The following is a 24151-nucleotide window of genomic DNA, read 5'->3' on the forward strand; positions in this document are numbered from 1 at the left end:
CAGAGGTTACGGCCGCCAGGGTTAGGACTGTGAGCACAGACCCAATGCTCAAAGGTCTTTGGCGGGCACAACACATCACGGTGGTAAACTCCCAGCTCCTTTCTGAAGTCACATGCCAAGCAGAGAACGCAAACCTGGCAGTTTGCAGAATTTGTTCCAAGAGGCGGTTGTAAAATTTAGACTTGGTAAAAGACTGGGTTTCTGTAAGCAAAGAAAAAAAATATGGGCACCAAAGTGAGGTGTGTGTATTAGAACTTTTCAAGTCACAGATTTAACAAGTTGTCAATGAAGCTTTAACTAGCGGTAAACGACTCTGTATTAGTTAGGATGGCCTAGCTCATGCTGCGGTAACAAAAGATCCCCAGATCTCAGTGGCTTAGAATAAGAGACAGCTAATTCTCATAAATGTCGTGTTTTCATCTCTGTTAGAGCAGGGCTTTCTGCACACAGTATTCATCCGGGTACTCAGGCTTCCTCCTGACACATGTTTCTGGAAAACCACCGTGGCAGGCAGATGATAATGTAGCTTAATGGACATTGGCTCAGAAAAGACACGTGCAGTGTCTACTCACGTGTCACAGGCAAAGCCGGTCACATGGCTGCACCAAACTTCAAGTATGCAGGGGAGTGCAGTACTATCCAGAAGGAGGAGGTTCTTATGTGTTTAGCAAATAGCACCGATAACTACCACAGCCCATATGTAGCTATGCCGGGACAAGTTGACTCTCCTCCAGCAAAGCTGGTGGGTGAGCCAAGACATCCTAGCTGGTGAGTAAGGCGGGCCCACCGCTCAGCACTTAGAACCCGTCTTCCCAACTACATGTGCTCAAATAAATAATAGTTGATTAAAATTCAGATTCTTGGTGAACAATGATCTCTGAGCAGAAATCCAACTTCCAGGCTGTTGTGACTTTGTTCCGTGAACATTTGTCGAGTAGAGTTTTGTCTAACAAAAGATCGCAAGGAGAAGTGAAATTGAGAGGTTCGTGGCCCGCAGGGAAGGTCCAGGCAGGGTGCAGGCAGGGAGAGCAAAGCAGGACTGGGGGTGCTTTGGGGTTTCCGGACTAAAGCTGGATTGGTCAGTTCAAACCAAAATGAGCAGGGGTTTTAGTAAGCTTCCCGCTGGGGGTGCAGCGGGGGTTGTGATTTGAGGGGTGCACAACAGGAAGGCTCTGGGAGGCAGAGTGCTTCTCACAGGACCGGTCGGGGAGTCATATCTGCTTGTGACTCTGAGGGCTGTTGCTGTCAGTTCAAGCCCCTTGCAGGCTACTTGGCCACACAAAATGGATGCCCAGGCAGCAATCTTAGGGAGTAGTTTATTGTTTATTGTTTATTCACTTACACAGTCTCTAACTGGGCTCATCAGATAGGTTCCCACAGATTGCTTTTATCGGGTTCCTTTTTATTTTGATTTTTCTATAATGAAACCTGGATCCTGGACATCATTTGAAAAATGAACTATTTTACAGAGGTGCTGGGGCGCATGCAAAAAAACTATATATACTGTATATATATATACATATATATATATGTATACTATACTGATATACTCTCTATATTACATAAGTATACTATACTAATATACTGTATGTAATGAGAAGGCCTCATTAGTAGAATAGTTGGAAACTAACTGACATCAAGAACCCCAGATACACGATCTTGAGTGCGAGGGCTGGAAGGGGCTTCTGCGACATTTGCGTATGACAGCACAGTCTTCCTGGGGATTCTTGGCATCACGGAGAAGTGCAGCAAAACTCTCAACACAGTCTTAGAAGTGCAGAAGTCTACAAGATTAATGGTCTCAGCCAGGAAATGGCTCTTTTGGAAAAAATGAAACCATGAAGTACAAATGCAACCAAGATTAATGAAAAGGATGAGACCACATTATGTGCCGAATGGAAAACTTGAAAAACGTTTTGTGGACCGGTTTCAGTGGGAAGGCAGCGTATGAAATAGCTGTGTTGTATGGGGGACCTCATCTAGGTCACCGAGTGACCTGCGAATGTGGGAGCTCCCAGAGGCCCCTGGAAGTCAGGATTCACTTGCCTGTTGAAAGATGAGTCTGTACAATCAAGTGGCTTGGGTGCTTGGGGGCAGCTAAAAGGAAACATGGTGGTGGGTGCTCTGCTCCTGTGGTCTCCAAAGTTATATATAACATATACAATAATATGTATATGTTGTAATACATATTATATGTGTATTACATGTTATATATAATAAGCTATATATAACATACACAACAATATGTATATGATGTAATACATATTATATGTGTATTATATGTGTGTATTATTATATATTATATATAATAAGTTACCTATAACATATATAATGTGTATATATTATACTACATATTATATGTGTGTATTATTGTATGTTATATATAATAAGTTTTATATGACATACCTAACAATATGTATATGTTGTAATACATATTATATGTGTGTATTATGTTATATGTAATAAGCTATATATAACATACACAACAATATGGATATGCTGTAATACATATTATATGTGTATTATACGTGTATTACATGTGTGTATTATTATATATTATATATAATAAGTTACATATAACATATACAACAATATGTATATGCTGTAATACATATTATATGTGTGTATTATTGTATGTTATATATAATAAGTTTTATATAACATACCTAACAATATGTATATGTTGTAATACATATACATATATGTATGGTTGTAATACATATACATATGTGTGTGTAGTATTGTATATCATACATAATAAGTTAATACATAATAATACACATATATGCATCGAATATACAATATATAATATATACATATATATGCTAAATACAAATATATAATACATATTATTATATTGTTGTATGTATTATTTATAACATATATAATTTATTATATAATATACGATGGATTACAAATATAATTTTAAAATTTACTGTGCACCTAAGCCTCTAAGGGTTTAAAAATGTATTTGGATGGAGTTGTCACTGGAATTATCGGTAGTGCTCAACTGATGGAAACAACGTAAAGAGAAAAATGTGGTGTTTTCCAACATTAAAAGGATATTTGTAGAGAGCATCATTTACTCTCACGGGGAGGGGCTGGGGCCCAGATGCCAGCGGGCTGAGTTGGCTCTCGGACGCCCAGGCAGTGTGTGCACCATGGGAAGGCTTGGGATGGCTGGAAACCATGCTTTTCCTTTGCAAAACGGCAGAAGGAGAATCGTGCAAGGAAGGTGGGAGAAGAGAACAGACGCGTGGACCACACCGCAAGCGTGTTCGCGGGCCGATCAGTTTAGGCAAGAGGAACACTTGGAAGCTTTGAGGTGTCCGTGCCCTTGCGCCCCTCGGGAAGCGTGGCGGCCGCCCAGGAGCGCCTTCCTTCGTCAGCGTGGACCTGATCGTTCGGACTTTCTCTTTCTGCTCGCACAGTAAGAGTCAAAATTGCGTGAGCTGCATTTGACCCTTTCAAAAGCATTGTCTTACCTATCTGCCCGTGGCCGTGCGGTGAGGGGCCTGGACGGGAGTGGATTTCCAGCTCTCGCCCGCTGTCTGTGACACAGCGGTAGTTAATATGCTCCCGCCACTCTGTCCTCTTCCTGCTTTTCTGTCTCCCTTCTCTCTGTGACCCCACCTCTCCTCCACGTCCCCCTTCCTTCCTCCACCTTCCTATTTATCTCCAGCCTTGATCTAGCTTCTCTTTTCTCTTCCTTGTCCCTAAACATTTCCACGGAATTAAGTCTTGAAAGCTATTTGCATAAAGCCATTACAAAGGGGGGCGAGAATGACATTTCTTTACGGGCCTGGGTCAATAGCTTTGACAAATGAGACTGATCTCGGGGAAAACAAATTGTTAGCGTTATATTGAAATTTCGCTGTGGGTATTAAATATTTGCATGGGGTAACCAAACACTCTCGGGTTTAGGCAGATGAATTCCATTCCAAAACCACTAAAATGAAAAGCCAACTGCAAATTAGGTTTGAAATGGACCTGCCTGTCCTCAGAGATTTCGCAGTGACTAATGGATTAGTCCCCAAGTGGAACACAAGCTACTTTGCTTTCATAGGAGCGAGGAAGACTAATAAAGCCGCGTCTCTATGCAGCCCCAGTCAACCAGGCTTCGTCAACCTCTGTTAAATAGCCCGACGCTTCTCCGCCGAGCTTCTTAATTAAGTCGCAATAAGAGCGGGCCCTTGAGAAATCCCCAAATGCCTGAGTTCTTGGCTTAATATTCTTTCCTAGTGGTAATGCCGAGAAGGAATGGGAAAGAGCGACTGACCCACCCCCGGCAGACGCCGTTAGTGCCCCACCAAGAACTTACGTATGTGAAGTCAGAATGAAATAATCATAAAGCGGTTTCATTTTTAGGTTGTTTGTCTGAGACGCTCCACACGTAAACCGAAGGCTCTGCCCAGGCAGCTTCAAGACAAGCGCCCTGCGCCCGTCCTCACAGCCCCTCACTGGACACAGAGGGCTGGGCTATGCTAGAGCCGTCGCCCCCCCGTCTCGGGGGTCTCACGCCCAAAATTGTTTGCGTGTTAACTTATGTGTTATTTGTGTGTTGCCTTGTTCTCACGTGAGGTCCACCGGCGGTCCAGGCGACCCCCAAGGGCAGCGTCCTCGTGTGGACTCGGGGGGCTTCCACTGGGCGGGCTGGACCTCAAAGCACCGGCTGCCACCATCGCCGTGAAGCGCAGAGGGCCCCGGGCCTCCCGCACCTGCCAGAGATGCTTCAGGAAAGTGACGCACCGCGCCTCTTCCAGCCACACTAACTGCTGAGAGGGTGTCCCGCAGCCCCACCCGGCTTCAAGGGGACGGGTCGTGTCAGGCCTCTGTTTCCGGAAGGAGGGCAGAACGTTCCGGAGCAACAAAAGCCTCTCTCAAATTCTGTTCAAACCAAACCGCCTTCTGCTGTACAAAAACTCCGGAGCCGCCAATAGAGAGCCCAAACTTCTTCAGCTGCCCTGGGCATCCCAGCCTGGGTGCTCCCAGCCGAGTGATGCAGGCAGCCTTGTCTCCTTCCGCTCTGTTCCCTGCTGTGCCCTCGGGACCTGGAACATGCCCCACGTGGGGAGGGGGTGCTACCCACGCACCTGTTAGTGAGCGAATTCCCTGAGCCTCGGTTTCCCCAGCTGCCCGGTGCACGTGCTAGTAATAAGAGTCGCCGTGAAGAATGAACTTCTAAAGTATTTTAAAACGCTTGGCAAACAGTAGAGTCCCGTGCAGGGGTAGGTTGGCATCACCGCCACAGCGGGCGTGGGAACCGGTGCATGGCTGTGACTGGAAACAGGCTCACTCACGTCTAGGGCCTCTCGTGGTCCGTGACGTGCTGGGGAAACTCAGAGCTTCCAAATGCTGCAACTTTCAGGGTCAACATACCACTCGGTGCTGGGCCCAGCCCTTCCTTCTTTCTAGTTAATCAGCAGAGACTTCGTTTTTTGTTTTGTTTTGTTTTGTTTTGTTTTGTTTTTTACCGGCTTTCAAACCACAGGGATGTTGCGGCTCTTGTCTGTGCTTCTGTCTGCCCTGCTCTCCTCTCCCCCCTGTACCCACCATCGGCACCGGTCCTATCACGGTCGCTGGCCGGCTACCGCTGTCCCAGCCCTCAGAGCCATCGGGCGCACCGTCCAAAGGGAGAGCTCCTTTGCCAACATCCCCGCCAATGATCACGTCCACATAGCCTCGTCCAAGGGCAGGGGCAGATCACATGCCCGCTCCAAACGAGGCACGACGGCCTGGGATGAAACGCATAGATCGACAGGCCTACACCACCTGTCCACTCATTGGCCAAGTGTGTTCCAAGCAGGGACGGAGCTCCGGGCTGCGTCCCAGCCATTGACGGTGGTGCAAACGACGGACGGAAGTGCCGTCCTACCGGAGTGAGTGTTACCATCGGTTGCATTAGTTCTCCTGTCGACTCTCTTTCTCATCACCCGTGTGTGTGTGTGTGTGTGTGTGTGTGTGTGTGTGTGTGTGTTGAGGGGGCTGAACAGAGAGAGTTTTCCCAATGCCTTCCTGAACTAACTCTCCTTACTCCTGCCACCATGACTATTACTACTTTTCTTTCAAAATATTTAATATGAGCTGACAGGACGCTGTGCTTTTGTTTCTTTATGTTCTGTCTCCCCCATGGAGTATGAGCTCCATGAACGAGGGCTAGGTACCTTCCATCTATGTTCTGCTTTGCCCGTGTGTCTGGCACATAGTAGTTACTGGGTGACTACCTGTAGTGGACAAAGGAAGGGTGGAGGTAGAGAAGGAAAGAAGGGAGGGGGGAGGGAGAAAGGAGGAGGGAAGAGAGGAGGGAAGGAAGGGGGGAAAGAAGGAAGGAAGGAGGGAAGGAAGGAAGGGGGAAGGAGGGAGGGAAGGAGGGAAGGAAGAAAAGAGAGAAGGAAGGAAGGAAGGAGGGAGGGAAGGAGGGAAGGAGGGAAGGGAAGAAGGAAGGAAGGAGGGAAGGAAGGTGGGAAGGAAGGAAGGGGGAAGGAGGGAGGGAAGGAGGGAAGGAAGGAAGGAAGGAAGGAAGGAGAGAAGGAAGGAAGGAAGGAGGGAGGGAGGAAGGAAGCCCTAACCTCCAGTGTGACTCTATTTGGGGACGGGACCTCTAAGGAGATAATCAAGCTTCAACGAGGCCCGATGGGACAGATAGAAGAGGAGACATCGGCCGTGTGTGCACACAGAGGAAAGGTGATGTGCGGACACCGTGAGAGGGTGGCCGTCTACAAGCCAGGAAGGGAGGTCTCACAAGACCCTGACGCTGCCTGGGCCTTGATCTTGGACTTCAATCTGCAGAACTGAGAGAAAATAATTATCTTTCCTTTAGGCCCCCACGTCTGTGCTAGCCTGTTACGGCGACCTGGGCAGACGAAGACAAGGACGCTCTTCTGGAAGGAACGGCCCCTTCCTGCGGCAGGCAGGGCCCCTGGAAGGGGCAGTTCGAGGCCTCCCTGAGGTCTATCATGTGGCAGAGAGAGCACAGAACACTCGGCGACAGGAGGGAGGGGACGCACGCTACAAATGCAAACCTCCCAATTTATGCCGCCGTAGATGAAGGAGGCAGAGTCAGCTGTGCCTTGGAAGGAAAGAAAAGGCAACCTTTTGTTTTCTTTGTTTTGAGGCTCAACAGCAGCTGTTTTCTCTCCCAGACGGCTGGGCAATCAGCGAGGATGGGGGTCTCCTTTCGGAGAGGACCTCTGGGACCTCAGGCAAAAGGAAACATCCCCCACTCTGAGCCCGCGTGTCACCTCCTTCTGTCCACACCCCAGGCCCCCGGCAGGGTCAACCTCAGCACGGGTGCCATTTAAGGAGTGGCCCCAGAGCCATACCCACCAGAGTGTCACCACTGCCTCCAGATGACCATGGACCTTTCCAAGCCTTGGTTTCCTCATCAGTAACGACACACTGAGAAGTCCTCCTCGCCTCCCTGAGAGGGTCAGTGGGAAGTTGCAGCCACGGAGGGCAGGGTGGGAGTGGTGGGGGCAGGGGAGGGCAGCTCCGGGGAAACAGACAGCTGTGCCTACAGCAATGAAGGCCATGCAACCAAGTCTCCTCCTCCTTACTTTACAGACAATTTAGAAATCTGGAGTCTGCCGCTGGCATTACTTTGATTCCAAAACCAAAGGCCCCACTGAAAAGAAGAACTCCAGACCAATTTCCCTGATGAACACGGAGGCAAGAATCCTCAACAAGATACTAGCAAACCGATCCAACCATACATTAAAAGAATTATTCACCAAAGGGGTGCCTGGGTGGCTCAGTCGGTTGAGCGTCTGACTTCGGCTCAGGTCATGATGTTGCAGTGGGTTCAAGCCCCGCTTTGGGCTCTGTGCTGCCAGCTCGGAGCATGGAGCCTGCTTTGGATTCTGTGTCTACCTCTCTCTCTGCCCCTCCCTCGGTTGCGCTCTGTCTCTCTCTCTCTCTCTCTCAAAAATAAATAAACACTGAAAAAAAATTTTTTTAAAGGAATTATTCACCATGATCAGGTGGAATTTATTCCTGGGATGCAGGGCTGGTTCAATATCCACAAACCAATCAATGTGATACATCACGTTAACGAAAGAAAGGACAAGAACCCCATGATCCTCTCAATAGATGCTGAAAAAGCATTTGACAAAATACAGCATCCTTTCTTGATTAAAAAAACACTCAAGAAAGTAGGGATAGAAAGATCATACCTCGAGATCATAAAGACCATATAGGAAAGACCCACCACTAGCATCATCCTCAACTGGGAAAAACTGAGAGCTTTCCCCCTAAGGTCAGGAACACGGCAAGGATGCCCACTCTCATCACTGTTTTTCAACATAGTGTTGGAAGTCCTAGCCTCAGCAATCAGATAACACAAAGGAATAAAAAGCATCCAAATCAGCAAGGACAGGGTGCCTGCGTGGCTCGGGTGGTTAAGCATCTGACTTCAGCTCAGGTCATAATCTCATGACATGAGTTCGAGCCCTGGGTTGGGCTCTGTGCTGACAGCTCAGAGCCTGGAGCCTGCTTCGGATTCTGTGTCTCCCTCTCTGCCCCTCCCCCGTTTGTGCTCTGTCTCTGTCAAATATAAATAAACATTAAAAACAACAACAACAACAAACTGGCAAGGAGGAAGTCAGACTTTCACTCTTCTCAGGTGACATAATACTCTGTCTGGAAAACCCAGAAGACTCCACCCCAAAACTGCTAGAACTGATACATGAATTCAGCAAAGTCACAGGATATACAATCAATGTACAGAAGTCGGTTGCATTTCTATACATCAATAATAAAGCAGAAAGAGAAATCAAGGAATTGATCCCATTTACAATTGCACCAAAAAACAATAAAATACCTAGAAATAAACCTAACAAAAGAGGTGGAAAATCTATACACTGAAAACTATAGAAAGCTTATGAAAGAAATTGAAGATGACATAAAAAAATGGGAAAACATTCCATGCTCATGGATAGGAAGAACAAATATTATTAAAGTGTCAATACTACCCAATCTACACATTCAATGCAATCCGTATCAAAATAACACCAGCATTCTTCACAGAGCTAGAACAAACAATCCTAAACTTTGTATGGAACCAGAAAAGACCCCGAATAGCCAAAGCAATCTTGGAAAAGAAAACCAAAGCAGGAGGCATCACAATCCTGGACTTCAAGCTATATTACAAAGCTGTAATCATCAAGACAGTCTGGTGCTGGTACAAAAACAGACCCTCAGATCAATGGAACAGAATAGAGGACCCAGAAATGGACCCACAAACGTATGGCCAACTAATCTTTGACAAAGCAGGAAAGAATAGCCAAGGGAATAAAGACAGTCTCTTCAGCAAGTGATGCTGGGAAAACTGGACAGCGACATGCAGAAAAATGGACCTGAACCACTTTCTGACACCACACACAAAAATAAACTCAAAATGGATGAAAACCTAAATGTTAAGACAAGAAGCCATCAAAATCTTCGAGGAGAAAGCAGACAAAAAAAACTCTTTGACCTCGGCCGTGGAAACTTCTTACTTGACATGTCTCTCTGGAGGCAAGGGAAACAAAAGCAAAAATGAACTTTTGGGACCTCATCAAGATAAAAACCTTCTGCATAATGAAGGAAATAATCAGCAAAACCAAAAGGCAACTGATGGAGTGGGGAGAAGATATTTGCAAATGACATATCAGATGAAGGGTTAGTATCCAAAATCTATAAAGAACTTATCAAATTCAACACCCAAAAAACAAACAAGCCAGTGAAGAAATGGGCAAAACACATGAATAGACATTTCTCCAAAGAAGACATCCAGATGTCCAACTGACACATGAAAAAATGCTCAACATCACTCATCATCAAGCAAATACAAATCAAAACCACAATGAGATACCACCTCACACCTGTCAGAATGGCTAACATGAACAACTCAGGCAACAACAGATGTTGGCGAGGATGCGGAGAAAGAGGATCTCTTTTGCACTGCTGGTGGGAATGCAAGCTGGTGCAGCCACTCTGGAAAACAGTATGGAGGTTCCTCAAAAAACTAAAAATAGAACTACCCTACGACCCAGCAATTGCACTACTAGGCATTTATCCATAGGATACAGGTGTGCTGTTTTGAAGGGACACACGCACCCCCATGTTTATAGCAGCACTATCAACAATAGCCAAAGGATGGAAAGAGCCCAAATGTCCTTTGACTGATTAATGGATAAAGCAGATGTGGTATATAAGTACAATGGAATACCACTCGGTGATGAAAAAGAATGAAATCTTGCCATTTGCAACAATATGGATGGAACTAGTGCGTATTATGCTAAGCGAAATTAGTCAGAGAAAGATAAATGTCATATGATTTCACTTCTATGTGGAATTTAAGATACGAAACAGATGAACATAAAGGAAGGGAAGCAAAAATAATATAAAAACAGGGAGAGGAACAAAACATAAGAGACTCTTAAATACAGAGAACAAACTGAAGGTTGCTGGTGGGGTGTTGGGTGGGGGCAAGGGCTAGATGGGGTGAGAGGCATTAAGGAAGATACTTGGGATGAGCATTGGGTGTTATGTGTAAGTGATGAATCACTAAATTCTATTCATGTAATTATTATAACACTATATGTTAACTAACTTGGATAAGAAGAAAGAAAAAAGAAAGAAAGAAAGAAAGAAAGAAAGAAAGAAAGAAAGAAAGAAAGGAGGGAGGGAGGATGGAAGCAAAGAAGGAAAGGAAGGAAGGAAGGGAAGAAAGGAAAGGAAAGAAAAAGAAAGGAAGGGGAAGGAAGGAAGGAAGGAAGGAAGGAAGGAAGGAAGGAAGGAAGGAATCTGGAATCAACCAACTAATTAAAAATAATTTAAATAGCTTGTGGTTTGGATTTAGCTTGGGGGCATCAGTGTTACAGAACTCACTGGAAGTAGAAAGAGTGAGCTAGGTCCGGCCCTGCCACCTCCTAGCAGGGAAATTCTGCCTTTCAATCTGCCATGACTCAGTTTCTTCATCTGTAAGTTGGGGATACTAATCACACATACCTCACTGGTCAATGGCTCACTGTGAGATTTGAATGAAATAATGTAAGTAAAAGAACTTTGTAAAGTATGTTTCACTCATTCATTTGCTCATTCGCTCAACAAGTCTTGATTGACGGACTGTTATAGAGCTAACCCTGCTCCAGATCCCCGGGTGCGGAAAGAAGGAGCCATCTAATAATCGACGGTGAAGACTTTGGACCACTCTGCCCTGCACCAAATCCCGTCTCCCTCATTCACCATCTATGCGAGAGTTAATTAATAATACCTGACTCAAAGGGTTAGTCTCAAGTTTAAGTGAGTTAATATTTGTCAGGCATTTGCAGCATGCCTGGCCCAGAAGAATTACTCTAGAAGCTTCTGAGAAGTCATTTTCTTTGACACGAACGGGAAGCTAAACTGAGCTTTAAGAAACATAGCTGAATATCTTACTTGAAAATATACAAGAGTTAAAGGTATAATGAACACCCACATCACTGAATTCTTTAGATAAAAAATAAAGGTGAAATTATTAATCATTAGCCATTGAGAACACAGAGATATCTAGAATGCCTTAATTTATAAGGGTTGCAGAGTTAGGATTATTCCTACTGCCATTAGAGCACCTTAGGTTTCTTTAAGAAGTGCTGGGTTAATAACACAAGCGATCCGGGAATACATTCCATGTATTAAAAGCATAAAAACATTTAGATGAGGCTTCAGTTCCCTTTGATATCCGATGTTATTCTGCAGTAACATAAAAAGCAAAAGCCCCCAAAGTAGCTTAAAAGTTAGGTCGCTTAGCGGTGGAAACCCATGTCCGTGGGCAGGGCAGTGGGAAACTACAACACCCTCCCTGTGCTTTCCCCACGATGGCAGCTCCCCGGTCATCGTCCAGAATGTGTCACGGAGGCAAGAAAGCGAAACACGACCTCGGTTAGAATGGCGTCCTCCCCTGGGTGACAAACGCACTTCAAACCACATTCCATTGGCCACAGCCGGGCCGGATGGCTCCCAGCTTCACAGTGCGATGAAGGTCAGTCCCAGACGCCGCCACTTTGGAAAAGTGCTGCGCTTTTCTGTGCCTCAGTTTTCCCCACTTGTCAAACAAGAAGAGAAGTACAGTGCCCATTTCAGAGCCTTGATAAGAGAAGTCAGTGAGATAATAAATGTAAAACGCTTAGCATTCTGCTCAAGAGATGGGAGCTATGTTGCGGCTGAGGCTGCTGGAGATAATGATTTACGCCTATAAATAAAATAGTGTGTGTACCTAAGAGGGAAATCATCGTGTTCTGTAATTTACACATGGCTGGATTTTCAGCACTAGTAGGAGGAATGATCTTCTCTTATATTCCATAATTTTAGTGTGTATGTGTATGTGTGTGTGTGTGTGTGTGTGTGTGTGTATACATAATACAATATAACAAGTATATTATGATAAAATATGCATTCAAACCACCTGTTTCCTTCTAGGTCTGTGAAAAGTTTGGTTGTGTCAGAGCTTTACTGGTTTTGACCGGAGGCTGCCGCCTGACAGAGCCAACGGCAGGTGCACGCTTGGCATTTCCTCCCGCAAACAAGAGGCGAGGGCTGTTCTCCAAAGGCGGCTCTGGCCCTCGTGCCCACTGGCCCCTGGCAGTCTGACGTCAGGGAGGACACGTGAACGAGGAGCGCCGATTCCTGATGGTGACATAGCTGGGGACCCGGAGTCGGAGCCGTGACGAACAAAGGAGAGTGAGTTGGGGTGGAAAAGAGGGCGCGCAGGCCATTCCCAGGGACTGGGGGCCGAGGAAGGGTGAAGAAAGGGAGGCGTCTCGGCGGAAGCCGCGTCCCGGATGCAGAGGCTCAGGGAGGGGGCAGGTGGCCGTGCCGGTGAGGGGGCGGGGGCAGAAGTCCTGAGAATTGACGTCCGGGGTCCAAAGGCCGCGAGGAGCCAAGGAGCGCAAGGGCTCTGGGCCGACTCTGGAGGCCAACTGCCTAGACGGATGTGAACCAGGTCCTTGAGCCCGAGCTCACTCTGGGGTCCGCGGCTTTGCTAATGTCAGGCCATGTGACCCAAGTTTGGCCAATCAGACCTTCTCACCACGGTGATTGGCTCACGAATAGCATGTGACTGCAGTCAGAGCCAATCACAACTAACCCTGGGCCTTCCCTGGAGGAACTGGAGACAGGTGCCAATATGGTGGGCCCTAGGACAGAAGGAGGTGAGACCGAGTGCCGAGGTCCCCATGGGGACAGTGTGCCTCAGTGTGATGTCAAACCAAGCAGACAGAGGGAGTCAGAGTCCTGATGAAGTTTATGCTTCTAGATTGGACTTGCCCAGGTCACCTCTATCCCTGACCTTTCCTTGGCATGAGCCAGTAAACAGTGTCCTAACCGGAAACCGGTTGGACCTGAGTTTTCTGTCACTTACAACCAAGTGCATCCTAATAGCTACAATGTGCCTCCTTGATGGCTGACGGTCATTGTCTCAGAGTGGACAAGCAGACCGGCTACTCAGCAGTGACACTTGAGGGGATTTCTTGGCCCACTAAATAAGTGATGTTGGCGTCTCAAAAATTGCATTTTACTTCGGCTGGCTCTGAGAAACCCAGTGTTAATTCATCCTTGAAGATCACGAAGGTCTTTGGAAGAGCCTCCCCAGCCACCAATATCAATTTTGTTTTGAGAATTTCTCTCTGCATTATTAATGTCACATGCAGCTTCATGCGTATCCAGCCCATGCAGAAATCCCCATGGCAGTCAGTCAGTTTGGTTGACTTGATTTAAAAAAAAAAAAAAAACAAAAAAAACTAGGAGCCCTAATTGAACCCCTAAAATGTGTTTACTCTAATGCATTAATGTTGTGCTTATCAAATCAGAACTGTGTTACCCCCTTAAATTACCTTGAAAACAAAATCAATACTTTATTTAACTGGAGTCAAGAAAAGAAAAAGGGGGGAAAAAAATGCCCTGAGGAATCTGTGTAATAAGTTTTACTTGCAAAGAAACAATATGGATAAACGGGGGGGAAAGAATTTCAGTGTAAAGCCAGGAATCTGGGTAGCTTGGAGGAATACACGGGCCCCTAACTTAATATTGTTCATTTCTGTGCACCTTCTAGCGAATAGCTCACCCGGGCTTGTCAAGGAGAGGTTGCTTTTTAAGCAAGTCATGGGAATAAACAACCTTATGGCATTTTTAATAGTGGCCGTGGTTGGATTTAACACAGGTGTTTATACCATGTCTTTAACCAAATATTTGAGATCATTAGAACACTGGGCTGCTTATCAATGCTTTCCAATTGGACCCTGGGGGGCAAAATTTGATCTAATTCAGATACCTTCGCCTCCGTTCCCTGTGTGTGTTTTAAACTGGCAATTTCTCAGGCTTTTCTGCTCTAGGTCAGAGCTCCTCTGTACCGAAGAGAAATGGTAATTCCCCGTGGACTGAAGGATGAGGCCCAATATCCTCTACGATCGCAGACTCCCCATCGGCTAATCTTCTGCTAGCACTCTGAAAATACCTGATGACAAGCAGGAGGCACATTTCTTCGAGAAAAGCTGATGAGCGTTTCCCGGGGAATGGATAGTGGACTGAGTCTGAACACAAGAGGAAGTCAGAGGGCCGATGATTTCACCGGCTTCCAAATCTCCCCCACTTGCCTCTCCGTTTTGGGTCTCCACGGGTTGGCCTTAGAAGTCGCGGAATCCTAGCATTTGAAGAGAGTTCGAAATTCTGGAAACCAGCTCGTCGTTCATTCAATCGTCTGTGTGCATTTTCATCAAACGCTTCCTGAGCGTGTCCCCTGCACCTGGCCTTGACCCTGGCCCTGGGGACACAGCAGAGATGGTGAGCGGAGAGCCATGGTCTCTGGCCGGTGTATTTGAGGAGACGGAAAAGGGGGATAAAAGGCCAGCAAACACGTAAGAAGATAATTTCAGCGATGACCAGTGCCACGGAACATGTAGGACTGAACATTGTGCTGCGCAGTAGGGGGGTGGGGAGAGCACCCTTTAGTCCCGAAGCTTCCATGGCTGTCCTCATTCCTAACACCTGACTCTCAAGATTTGCTTCACTGCATGGCCCTCCTCATAGCTTACCAATAAAGCTCATTTTTTTGGCTTACGTTAACTACGTAGAGCCACGGTCTCCAGTTTGTAACCAAAGAGCCCAATAGACCCGTAACGGAGAGTGTTTGAAAAATCATAAAGAATTCTCCCTGATAAGACCGTCCTTGGAAGAATAGGAAACAAAATTGAGATTGGGACATTGGGGGACAGAAGGGTAAAGCCTTTCCTGTTTGTAGGAGACACTCGGCGTGGTTTCGGCCGCCCTGCACATCCGAACACGCTTCCCGTGTGTTAGAAATTCGGGGGAATTTCCCCTCTTAGCAACCACCCCATCCTCACCGTCAACATGGGAGACTTGCCTCATCACTTCTCTGGCAGTAGAGCAGTCATGCGATGTGGACACGGCCAGTCGGCACCCACGCGGGGACTTCCACTGAGGGGCTTGTGACGTAAGGGAACCGACGGGAGCATTAGGACTGGTTCCAGAGGTGGAAGTGCTGGAATCCGGTGCCCACGGTCCCCACTGGAGAGTTCCCCAGTGTCGTTCAGGCATTATTCCCAAATGTGCAGACTCCGACGAGCCTGATGTGCTCCCAGAGTCTGGGGGCTCCCCCGACCCCCTTTCCTAAATCCCTTTCCTGCTCCGGTGGCTGGAGTGAACCCCAGCGGGGAAGCGCCCCGACAATGTGCAGCCCAAACCTCCCACTTTCCGCGCTCGCTCGTCCCCTCCGTGTCTGAGCAGTTGGCGGCCCTGCAGAGCCACCCCAAGTGTCTGATATGGAAGAGCCTCTCCTTGTCACCTCCTGGAGGCAGCTGACAGACTAACAGAGCAGAAAACATGGAGTTTTGCTTCCAAATAGGAAAATTGGATTGTAAATCAATGGAGAGCCCGTCTGGGAGCGCGTTCTCGCAAATCCCGAACGCCACAAGCTGGAGGACACGGCGTCCCTGGAGAATACTCAGTGTCGACATCAGTAACTACTAAGGTAGGATTTTCCTGGGCGAAGGGGAGGGTTGCAGACAGGGAGACGGTGTGGTCCGGTCCGCTGAACCGGGCAGAGCCTGGGTCCTTGATGTCGCGGGGGCCACGCTGGTAGCCCTGGACCGCCCACATTTGTATGAGGCAGGAAGACACTTTTTATCCTGTGCAGGACACTGTCATTTTGGTTTGCGGAAAGTCACGGCAGAGTGCAATCTCAGCCCAAACGCAGGCCGTTTTGCTCAGCACCGCGGTAGAAACTTGGAGCAGAGGAAGGAGGCACTGAGAAAAATGTTGATATGTAGTTTTAGTTAAAAGTCGGATTATAGAGACAGTACGACACTCCAGGGTCTGGGAACCGGGCTCCCTGGAGCCCCGACTCAGGGATCGGTCAGGGCAGGTGGGGCGTGGGAACTGGGCCCCGAGACTGGAGAACGAGACAGGAGAGCAGAGAGCAGGGCTCACCTTCCAAGGCTCAGAAGCACAGTCGTGCCTCACTGCCAAGTCAGAAGGGAAGAATTAACCCCCACGAGAGGGGGTTCCTGCAGGAGATGGTGTGGACGAGGACTCACCAGCAGTTGAGATGTAGAGATAAATGCATCTTGCACAACGCCCGGGGCACAGCCAGTGCTCAAAACTTTTTGTTGTGTGAAGGAAAGATTGAATGACTCTATGAATAATCAACCAACCAAAGAACAGAGAGGCAAGTAAAGGATGGGCACTAGGTGTTTAAAATTTTTGTTTTGACGTGTTTATTCATTTTCGAGACAGAGCATGAGCAGGGGAGGGGCAGACACAGAATCTGAAGCAGGCTCCAGGCTCTGAGCTGTCAGCACAGACCCCGATGCGGGGCTCGAACTCACAGAGTGTGAGATCACAACCTGAGCCGATGTCGGACGCTTAACCGACTGAGCCACCCAGGTGCCCCCAGCACTAGGTGTTTAAATTCCAGCTTTACCATTTAGCTGTTGCTGAGTGATCCAGGCAAGGTACCTAGCCCGCTCCCGCGTGTGGAAGTTGGTGCGGAGGATGATAAAGCCTCTCCTTTTAGGGATTCGGGTGAGTGGGATGTATGCCTATAGGCATAGAAATAGATGTGCATTGCCTAGTTCAGTGCCTGGAAAACATCAGTGTTCAATAAATGCAGACTCATAACACGCTCGGGTCATGATCTCATGGTTCACGAGACTGAGCCCCGCGTCGAGTTCTGTGCCGACAGCTCAGAGCCCGGAGCCTGCTTCGGATTCTCTCTCTCCCTCTCTCTCTTCCCCTCACCCGCGCACGCACGCTCTCTCTCTCTCTCTCAAAATAAACAAACATTAAAAAACTCCATGTACTTCTCACATCGTTAACGCCCACATTTTTATCATAAGTTCACGCTGCTGCATCTGAAATATTTAACACTTCCATTATAAAAGAAAACTGTTCTATCACCTTTTATTTTTTTTTTTAATTTTTTTTTCAACGTTTTTTATTTATTTTTGGGACAGAGAGAGACAGAGCATGAACGGGGGAGGGGCAGAGAGAGAGGGAGACACAGAATCGGAAACAGGCTCCAGGCTCCGAGCCATCAGCCCAGAGCCCGACGCGGGGCTCAAACTCACGGACCGCGAGATAGTGACCTGAGCTGAAGTCGGACGCTCAACCGACTGCGCCACCCAGGCGCCCCTATCACCTTTTAAAACTGCGTGTCCAAGTGGACATTTGATACCACAGTGGTAATTTGATACCGACCATCAGTGATTTTAAAAATATCGGAGACACTCCTCTGATTGTGGGAAATTCTGCGTTATTTCTTTGTCTCCTGGAGCTACTCCCCTGGTAGGATTTGAGGCGAATGTATCATATTTTTCCGCTGGCAAGTCTTTTATTCCAACGAAAACAACAAAACACGTATATTCCAACGAAAACACGCCTGAGCTACAATTGAAAATTTACAAGTGTCTGTGACTGTAACACTTTTAAATGTTAAACACGTGGCTCTGAATTGAGTTATCAGAATTGGGAATAGAGCCCGATTGGTCGAAGCCGTCAAACTCTTGTGGGACTATTTTTCAATTAATTCACGTATTCCGGAGCAAGTACGGCTTCCTGTTCTAGTGAGAAGTCACAGCATCAGTTCACCCTGCTCTTTTGTTTCTCTGGGTCGGGCCGATGGACGCGTGGCAAACCTTGTTCACGTAAACAAACAGGTGGCAAATTGGAGAGTTTCTGTCAAACGCCACTCAGCTCTTTGAATGTCTTCTGCCAACATGGGCTGCCATGCTTTCCGGCTCCTGATTCTGTTTGCCATTGGGTGCGGAGAGGAAGGGTCCCCGGCCCCCCGGCCCCCGCTGCGATGGAACCCCAGCTGCCTGCCCCCTCCAGGTCACCTCCTGCCTCGAGGCTCACTGTGCACAGCCCTTCTGTCTCCAGATTCCAGAAACCTCCCTCCCCTCTCCTCGCCCAGGGCCCCCCCGGTACTAGCCAGAGCCCTGCACTGTCCTTTGTAATTTCCCTCCGTCCTCTGCCCACACGTCTGAAACAGTACCTTTGTGAAACTGTCCTCAAGTCAGCCGATAGGAGTGTTCCGGCCGTTCTCTGTTGGAATTCCGACTGATCAATCATACTTTTATCAAGTGGGAGAGGAAGGGCATTTGTAAGAGGGGGTGTGGAAAAGAAGAAGCCGCGGACCACACATGTCAGTCAAGGATCCAGAAATTGATTCTCTTAAAGCTGTCTGTGTCTGGGAGCCTTTAGAAAGTCGTCATGTATCCCCAGGGGTCTGAGCACTTCGATTTGATGATGGCTGATCTAATACCTGACTATCTGCCCCTCTCTTTTCTGCCCTGTCATTTCAGAAACGGTACTGGGAACCAGAACGTCGTTAGGAGAGCTGGTGAGGTTTGAGCATCCAGGCTAAAGGCTGCAGAGAGATCCCCTGTAGCCACGACGTGTGACCCCCACCGTTGCCCTCATAGCGGGGAAGCAGAGTCCCTCCTCGAGCTGACGTTTGGGGGGGACTGGTCTCAGAGGGCCAGGCCCCCAGCGTCACCTGCTTGAGTTGAGCACTTATCACTCTGGTAGGGCAGCCTGTCTTACTTCTTCATCTGCCAGGCTCTCTGCAGTGCTGATTTAGACATTCCAGATGACCCCCCGAGAGTGCTTTATTGCAGTGACGAGCCCCTGAGCTACAATAACATGCAAAGAGATAGGGGTCCCCGGGCCAGGCCGGCAGCTGTCGTTTAGGTGGGAACCGATGTTAACATGTGTGCAGGATCCACCTGCTAGCAGAGGGGTGGGGGTGGGGGAAGGGCGGCAGGGAAGGGGGATGGGGTGATGATCTCTGGTTCCCCGTCCCCGAATCCAGCTAGAAAGCCCGGGGTCAGCTGCCCAGGATTCTAGGTCTTGCCATCTCACCATCCCCGTTGAGACTGGAGGCCCCCCGGCATTGGCTGTGGATGTGTTTGCATTCGCTGCCACGGGGTCTTTTCCTTCGGGGTCACTCAGGGGCAAGCGCTTCTCCCCACCTTTTCACACAAGGGGAGAGGCTCACACGTCTTTGTTGGGGTTGTCGCTGGGTCTTCATGAGGGAGATGGGGTCACAGATGTGCACATTCTTAGAACACTTTGCTGGGAAGGCGGGTATAAATCCAGCCTGCTTCCCAGCCCATTTCTCCTGCCCTGCTCGGCTGCCCGACGTTCGCCGAGGCCAGGCTGGCGTGGGGTGAGTGGAAAGGAATCCTGCTCCTGCCTGGACAAGCTCAGAGGATCCCCCCTGCCCCCCCTGCTGCCACCTCCTTCCCCTGCATGAAATCAGAGGCTGTGAATGAGAAGGAATGAGGGGAGGGGGTCACTCCATCTCCCCTGCGGGGGTCGGGTGTTCTCACCTTCTGCCTAGGTTAACTGGCTCAGCCACTTTGTGGTTGGCCTTGTTTCTGTTTTCAGAAAAATGAATGGAGGCTCAGAGAAGGGCAGTAACTCACCCAAGGTCACACAGCCGGCATAGGGCAAGGGCAGGATTTGGACACAAGAACCCTCTTATCCATCCATTCATTCAATATTTGCTGAGTTTCATTTAAGGGACAGTCACTAGAGAAAGAGCAGTGAACATACTCAGCAAAGCCCTACCCTAGCGGGCTGGGTTGAGGAAGACAGACGAGGAACAATACCCAGTCCACCAGGCAGGGATCGTGGCCGTGGGGGGCAAGTAAAACAGAATAAAAGGCAGCCTTGGGCATGGTGTCCTTTTTATAAGGTCGTCAGGAAAGTGACAGCCAAGCACAGACCTGAAGAAAGTGACGGCATGAACCAAGCTTCTAAATGAGGAAAGAGAGCCAGCACAGCAAGTGCAAAGGCCCTGAGGCAGAACCTTGTCCCACACGCTGGAGACACAGGTAACTGCCCATGTACTTCCTGGAATTCCATGTGCAAGGAGATGGTCAGCGAGCAGTGGTGGGAGGTGTCTGCCCCGGGGGCAGCAAGGGGGTGCATTATCTGCAGGAAGTTTCCAACCAGTAATAGAACAGACTCAAATTCAGGAATAAACCACTCCTCCCCACCAGGGCAGATAGCTCCTTCTCGCCTCCCTACCCATCCCCCAACCCCCACCATGCCTAGAATGACACATTAGGCCAGAAACTTTTTCAGGGCCAGGCCTATTGGTCCTGTTTCTTGTCACATCCCCAGAACTTAACATCTTGGTCTAGAATCCACTTTTTGTTGAAGGAATAAGCAAATAGGGGCAAAAAAAAAAAAAAAAAAAACCCCAAACCCAACAGGTGTCCTTGGAGAGCCATGAGCATGTGGCCAAGTGTGAATGACATGACAGCTTACTGATAAGATGCCGGAACCCTGGCAGGGCCTGGGCAGAGCCGCCTGCTGGGGCTCCACAGGACCAGGGCCCCCGGGTGGGGCCCCGCGTGCCATGGCTCCTTCCCTGTGGACGGTCCAAAGCAAGTACAGGTCGGCGCCTTCCTGCCTGGCCACACTCCTCTGTGCTGAGGCCGCAGAGGGCCCTGAGCGCAGAAGCCCCAGCCCTGGTCTCTGTCCTGGGAAGAGTGATGGCGCCTCTGGCCCACTGCCCGCCCCACGCTGCTCTAGGGGGATCTGAGCAGCCCGTGAAGACGGTGAACGAACAGAGAGGCCTTGGAGTCCCAAGGCCAGGATCAAGTCCTGGCTCTATCAGCAGCCGGCTGCATGACATTGGCCGGGATGCTTTCACCTTCTGGGCCTCGTCTGTGAGCTCGGGCTCCGGGTAGGGTGACCTGGAAGGTTTATTTTTAACACTGACTTCTCAGGAATCCGGCTAATTTCCCCCCAGGACTATTCTACGCAAAGCACTGTCAGAAATTCCGAGCTTTGAAGGAGATGTCCTGACGGAGGTGATGGGAGTCACACGCGTGCGAAGATGCTCGCCGAAGCGCGGCAGCCTGTTAGACTGTTTGTTGTGCAGCCTCTGCTCTGTCTCCTTCCAGAGAAGAATGGAAGCAGCCAAAGCAGTGACATGTGTTTGCTTTGTAAATCACCAGTCTTTGCGGTCCATTTGCCTGCTCATTAGCAACCCCGCAGCAGTACTGGAGGTAGGTACTGTTATCATTGCACCTTACACGGGTGGGGAAACTGAGGCACGCTGCCCAGACCTCTTCTCAAACTTCTCAGGAGCAGATTTCCACCATTCCCAGCTTCCCTGGTCTTTCGCCCGGGCCCCACTCAGGGTCCCTTACGTGCTACCCTACCCCACAGAGCTGCAACCATAAAGACTCAGTTTTTTAAACAAATGGACCAGAATATATTTTGCATCCGATTCTTCTTGAGCCCCGCAGCGTGGTCTCCAGGAGGAATCGCACTCGTTCCAACAACGGAGTCATGGTCAAGGCGCTCAGAGCTGGAGCGGGAACCACACAGACATCTGCCCCTTTATTGCAGAGCCACACCTTGCCCGACTGTCCTACAGCACTCCGGACAGCGGCACATTTCCTTACTATTGATTTTGAACCCGAATCAGCCGCAGACATTTGTAAATGCCAGCCCCGCTCTCCAGGGCCAGGCAGGTGGACATACTATCCTCACAGTTGCACAGAGGCCCGCGCTCGGCAGGGCCCACGCTCGGGTTAACGCTCTGCCTTCGCCGATTTGAAATGCTTCAGAAGTTTTGGACACAGGACCCTGCATTGGGCCCCAGACCTTATGTAGTGGGACCCACCTCCAGTTTGCCCCAGTGGGTGTATGTATGTTCTCAGGTATTGAGAAACGCAGGTTTCGGATTAAAGGCAACTCCCTTCCCAAGAGAAATCTCCAAGTGTCTGATCAGTGGGTGTGTCCCCAGAGGGTCCCACTCAGAAAAGTCTGTGCTCGTTGAGATTCATAAGTGCCACTGAGTTGGTTAAACAACACAGATCCTACCACTGCTTAGCTCCTACCTGGAGAGTGAGGTCATGATTTTAACATCTAGGCCGGGCCAGAGATGGAACATCACTGGAGTGTGGCCAGGAGGCTCCCGGTTAGTTTCTTCCTTTCTCATTTCCTGCTTCAGGATAGGTTTGATCAGGGAGTCACTGAGCTCTGGCTGTCCTGTTGATAGGTCTGGGGCTAGAGCAATTTGTGTTCTGTGCCCCAGATTGTCTATACTTGGGTAAAGTGATGCCTTCCTCCTTTGGTTGGTTTGTCCTGCAGGCCCCACCCAAGTCCCCAAGGCCCCCATTGTCACCCACCCAGGAGGTGCTATGAGGACCCATAGCCTTTCCCATCACAGTTCCAGAAATGCCCCCAGCACCAGGCCATTCTTCCCCCCAAAACATTTAAGAGAAGGCTTTGAACAACTAGAAAATGAAGAAGACAGTTTCCCAGCACAAAATGAAAACATGGGGCCTCTTGTTAAAAAATTATTAGGAACTTCAAGACAATAGAGCATTAAATCAAGCAGGAACCCTCCTAAACGCAGGTCCTGCGACACTGCCTGGGTTGGACATGAATGTGGCCAATCTTATTTCCAGGGTCCTGAAACTCATCCTGGGGTGAAATCCAGGCCATGTGTCTTTGGAAAATAATTACAAGAGAATCCGAAGCAGGTTCCAGACTCTGAGCTGTGAGCACAGAGCCTGACGTGGGGCTCGAACTCACAGTCCGTGAGACCATGACCTGTGCCATGTCAGAAGCTTAACCGACAGAACCACTCAGATGCCCTTGTTTGTTTGTTTGTTTATATATTTTTTATGTTTATTCATTTTTGAAAGACACAGAGAGACAGAGCACAAGCAGGGGTGGGGCAGAGAGAGAGGGGGACACAGAATCTGAAGCAGGCTCCAGGCTCCGAGCCATCAGCACAGAGCCCGACGTGGGGCTCGAACTCACAAACTGTGAGATCATGACCTGAGCCAAAGTCAGACGCTCAACCGACCGAGCCACCCAGGCACTCCATATTTATTTATTTTTTAATCATTTTTAAAATCGTCTTTAGATGTCCAGAATCCCACTGCTTCCTATGACCCCCAGCCCCACCATCCCAGTCCAAGCCACTGTCTATGCCCATGGGCTCCTAACTGGTCTTCCTGCTTCCGCTCTTGCTTTTTGCCCTACAGAAGAGGCCAGTCATCTGTTTAAAAACCATCAGTTAGGGGGGCACCTGGAGGCTCAGTCGGTTAAGCGTCCTACTCTTGATTTTGGCTCAGGTCATGATCTCACGCTGATAGCATGGAGCCTGCTTGGGATTCTCTGTCTCCCTCTCTCTCTCTGCCCCTCCCTTGCTTGCTGTCTCTCTCTCTCAAAATAAGAAAATAAACATTAAAAAAACCCCAAAAAACATTAGTTAGATATTTTTACACCTCTGCCTAAAACATTCCAGTGAATTCTACAGGCACTTAGGCGTGATTTGGGGATTTTGCTCCTCCTCCCTGAAGAGGAGACACTTGAGCAGAGACCTGGGTGAAATGTGGTGAAAAGCCTTGGGTGGGAGAAGAGCATCCTGGGCAGAGGAAGCAAGTGCAAAGGTCCTGAGGTGGGCATGTTCTTGCAGTGAGGCCAGTCAGGCTGGATTGGAGTGGAAGGGGGGGAGACTCTGCGGTTTGTTTAGACACGTGAAGCCAGGAGATGAGAACCACTGGAAGGTTTTGAGGAGAGATACGGCACGATCTGGCTACCACCCGTTTCTGGCTGCTGTGTGGAGAATGGACTGTAG

The 24151-nt window shown here is 48.8% G+C and overlaps 1 long non-coding RNA gene across 3 annotated transcripts; it reads left to right on the forward strand.

Moving 5' to 3' along the window:
• The first annotated feature begins 12613 nt into the window (after positions 1 to 12613).
• Positions 12614 to 22241, forward strand: LOC122215450. Of its 3 annotated transcripts, none has more exons than XR_006200383.1 (5): positions 12614 to 12699; positions 14349 to 16003; positions 18837 to 18874; positions 20234 to 20372; positions 21299 to 22241. It is a non-coding gene; the product is annotated as an uncharacterized LOC122215450 (long non-coding RNA). The 3 variants fall into 3 exon arrangements; XR_006200384.1 differs by having other exon boundaries at positions 12615 to 12699; positions 14334 to 16003; XR_006200385.1 differs by lacking the exon at positions 12614 to 12699 and adding an exon at positions 12994 to 13169.
• Positions 22242 to 24151: the final 1910 nt, after the last annotated feature.

The sequence above is a fragment of the Panthera leo genome, chromosome A3 (genome assembly GCF_018350215.1).
Source record: "Panthera leo isolate Ple1 chromosome A3, P.leo_Ple1_pat1.1, whole genome shotgun sequence".
Classification (NCBI taxonomy): domain Eukaryota; kingdom Metazoa; phylum Chordata; class Mammalia; order Carnivora; family Felidae; genus Panthera; species Panthera leo.